Raw genomic sequence first — 3993 nt, forward strand, 5'->3', positions numbered from 1 at the left:
GAGATGACCACCAACCAAGATAATAGCAATGTGCCTTCGGTTCCTGAGATGACCAACCAAGATACTAGTGATGTCCTTTGGGTGCCTAAGACGTCTACTCATGAGGACATGAGTGATGTGTTTTTCTTGCCTCAGATAGCCAACTATGAGGACATGATTGATGTATTTGACTTGCCTGCTACGCCCATTGGTCATGATCATATTAGTGATGTGCCTAACATGCCTACGAATACCACCAACGAAGGTACTAGTAGCGCGTCCTTACCTGAGATGACTACCAACGAAGGTACGAGCGACATATCTTACTTACTTGAGATGACAACCACCAACGAGGGTGCAAGTGATGTGTTTTATGGGTCTGATACGACCACAAACCAAGAAGCTAATAACATGTCCGAGATGATTGTAGACAAAGAAACTGTTATCGAGAAATGGAAAGCTCATCTAAATATTGACAGTTTAGATGATTTAGTTGATTTTTAGTAGCTCTTTTGTACGGAAAATTACGGGATCGGATTGATTGATGAAGGTGCTAAGAATGTGCCAACCTAGTTGGGATGTTCGAGTGCACCACCTACTTGCTCCTATCGTCACCGTACAATATCGTCAGGTAATTACTCCATTTCACAGTAATCGATCAGTAGTCTGCACTTTTCTTTTTGTTGTTTTTCTTTCATCTTAATTGTAGTTTTAAAGTTTGGACAAATTTTCTTTCCGTTTTGATCTGCTGAACATATTCAAATCTGTTTTTGAGACACAATAAGTTTAGTGCATAATTTATTTATATAAATTTTGAACAGTTTGATTTTGAATCCTAACGAAATTTGTTTTGTGGTAATTTTATTCATTTGCTCAGTAAGAATATGTGCAGGTATTTAATGTCATCTCTTTCAGCCGCTTCTTCTCCCAACTGTAAGCTCTCTCCTACCTTCCCCACCATCTTCTAATTTCTTTTTGCAACTTCTATTTTTAATTAAATTTCTAATTTTCTTTTGCAACTTCTATTTTTAATTAAATTACAAATTTAGCCTTGAATTTTGAGAATTATATCTAATAAAATTGTAAATAGTAAATTTCTGTAGAGTTTTCAATTAGACACACAATAATTGAAAACTTGAAAATTAGACACAAGTGTAAGTTGAGCTAACTATTATGGGCGGTTAAAATTCAAAATTCTATTAGACACAACTTGAATGTTAAAACATCAAACTTATATTTTAACCTTTGTTTTTCATCTTCCAATATTGTTTTCACTATTTCTCAAGAATCTTAAAGGTATTTATGCATAAGCAATGTAGACTAACATTTTGTAAAATCATTAAAAACAAGGCAGTGAAAGACTTCAAGCCAGATCCCTACATCGCAACCGTTCTAAACTGCATGTTCTAGATCTTCTACGGAATGTCATTTTTCCATGCTAACAGTGTTTTGGTGGTCATCATTAATGACATTGGCCTTGTTGTCGAACTTGCATATCTAGCCATTTTCGTCTTCTTTGCTGATAACAAAGGACGGGTAAGTTATTTTTTCCTTTGCTAATATTTTTGCTTCAAAATTAGGAAAATTGTATCGAGTTATTAATTAGAAAAATTCCTCGAATTTCTCGTATTAATGTGTGTTCATGCTTAACTAGATCTTATTTCAAAAGAATGTCGGTGTTTTATCTCCAGATTGAAGTCATATTCGTGGCCATTGTCGTTGTCATAACCATGCTAGTTTTTGCACCAAAAACCAAAAATAGATCACTGATGGTTGGAATAATTTGTGACTTCTTCAACATCACGATGTATGTTTCCTCTCTTACCATCATGGTGAGTAAATTTCAATCAACTTATTTATGATCCAATTTAATTACTTTTACTTTTTTTTCTTAGTAGTTATTCCAACCTATAATATTATATATTTCAACTAAAAAGGGTGAACGACAAAGTGTAAAGTATATGTCATTTACCCTTTCTTTGGCCAACTTTCTCAATGGCGTAGCATCTAGACAGCTCACGTACTTACCAAATTTGATATTTATATGTTGGTATGTGTACTCTCCACTTCTAACACAAATTTAAGCTATCATTAAAAAAAAAAAAATCAATATTTCCTACATTTTTTTATTTTTAAGTCTTGAAAGTTTGATATTTTTATCAATATTTACCAATGTTCTAATTGAAATTTTGCAGATAAGCAACGGTGTTGGGACAATTTAGATGATCTAGTTGATTTTTAGTAGCTATTTTGTACGAAGAATTATGGGAAAGGATATATTGATGATGGTGCTAAGAATGTGTCAACCTAGTTGGGATATTCGAGTGTACCACCTACATGCTCCTATCACCGAGCTTCCTCATTTTTTTTCTTATACATATGTAGACATAACTTTTTACTGATGGATATGAAAGAAAATTATTGTTATGATGAAGTAGTATATATTTTGTATATTTATTAAGCCTTATTTCTTCACAGCTGTTGAATGTAAGAAAAAATTCCTTGAATATCCTCCACTATAATGCACTAAATTTAGCCATAAAGATGCAAAAATATAACTATAGGTAGACATGGCGCCCTCCATTTGATATTCTATTTTCTCATCGCTCTTTCGATCTCATAATTCAATTACAAATTAGCCATCAACTTTGAGAGTTATATCTTATAAATTTTAATTTATTTTTAAATGTATTTAGTAAGCCTTTTTACCTGGGTCCTTGAAAGTTAATAAAATATTTAACAAGTCAAAGATTTATTAGACAAGAAAAATAAAAACTTGAAAATTAAGGCCCTGTTTGCATTTGGATTTTGGTTATTGGTTTTGAGTTTTTAAAAAACAGGCCTGTTACAAAATTAGTTTTCAAAAACAGTTTTTGTTTTTCAAAATCGGATTTTTTCTTCTACTACTCAAATTTTTTTTCTTTTTCATATTTATCTCTAAAAAATTTATTTCTCACTCTATTTTTTTTATTTCTAAATTCCTCAACTTTATTTTCCTCACTAAAATTTTCATATTTTGAATATTTATTATTATTTGTCTCTCTCCAAATTTTTTTGTATTTTTTTTCTAACAGACCAGTTTTATTTCTGTCTCTAAAAATTTAATATTTTTCCTAATTTTTTTCTCTCTAAAAATTCATCTTTTATAACTTTACTTTCTCTTCGTAATCTATTTTTTCCTCTGAAAATTATATTTTATTTTCTCATTCAATTTTGTTTCGCTGTAACTTTTATTTACCTTTGTATTTATTTATTTTCTCTAAAAAAAATCATATTTTGAATCTTGTTTTTATCTCTAAATTTGTTTCCATTACAATTTTTCTCTTTCTTTATGATTTTTTTTTTCTTTAACATATCTTTTCCTCTCGACTTTACTTTTTTCTCTACAATTTTTCTTTTTCGTCTTTTAACTTTTCTTTCACTATTTTTTTCTAAATCTTTTTATTTATCTCTCTAAAATTTATCTTCCAAAAATTTATTTACATCTCTCTAAACTTGTATTTTCATGTCTCTACATTAGGGGGAAGACAAAAATTTTTGTAGGGTCGGGTCCCAAAAATAGGAAATGCATGTCCCGACCCTGTCCCCGAATCCATTTTTTAAATAATTAATATATAGTTTACATTTTTTATACTTAAATATAAAAATAATTAAAAACAAATAAATTAGAGACCTGTTAGACACTTTTTAAAGTTAAATAATCACCTATTAAACCCGACCATAAGTTGAATGAACTATTATTTAAAATTTAAGCAAAGTCCAAAAACCTTTTAATTTAATCTTTATTTTCCATTATCTTTCAATATTGTTTTCAATATTTCTCAAGAATCTTAAAAGTATTTATGCACTCAACATTTTGCAAGCCAAACCCTTAAAAAAAAAAGAAAAAAAAAAGCTAAAAAGAGGCTTAAAAATCTCTCAACTCTCCTACTCTCTCAATCCCTTACAATTGGATCCCACAATCCGAATTCTCGACCGAGAGATTTAGCGTGGAAGATCAAGTAGTGTTTTGTC

The 3993-nt window shown here is 30.1% G+C and overlaps 1 pseudogene; it reads left to right on the forward strand.

The window, feature by feature from the left end:
• Positions 1 to 538: 538 nt before the first annotated feature.
• Positions 539 to 2201, forward strand: LOC111015189 (bidirectional sugar transporter SWEET5-like; annotated as a pseudogene).
• The last annotated feature ends 1792 nt before the right edge of the window (positions 2202 to 3993 follow it).

Source organism: Momordica charantia (genome assembly GCF_013281855.1).
Source record: "Momordica charantia cultivar OHB3-1 chromosome 5 unlocalized genomic scaffold, Mcharantia_2.0 BLBB01000005.1, whole genome shotgun sequence".
In the NCBI taxonomy this organism is placed as follows: Eukaryota; Viridiplantae; Streptophyta; class Magnoliopsida; order Cucurbitales; family Cucurbitaceae; genus Momordica; species Momordica charantia.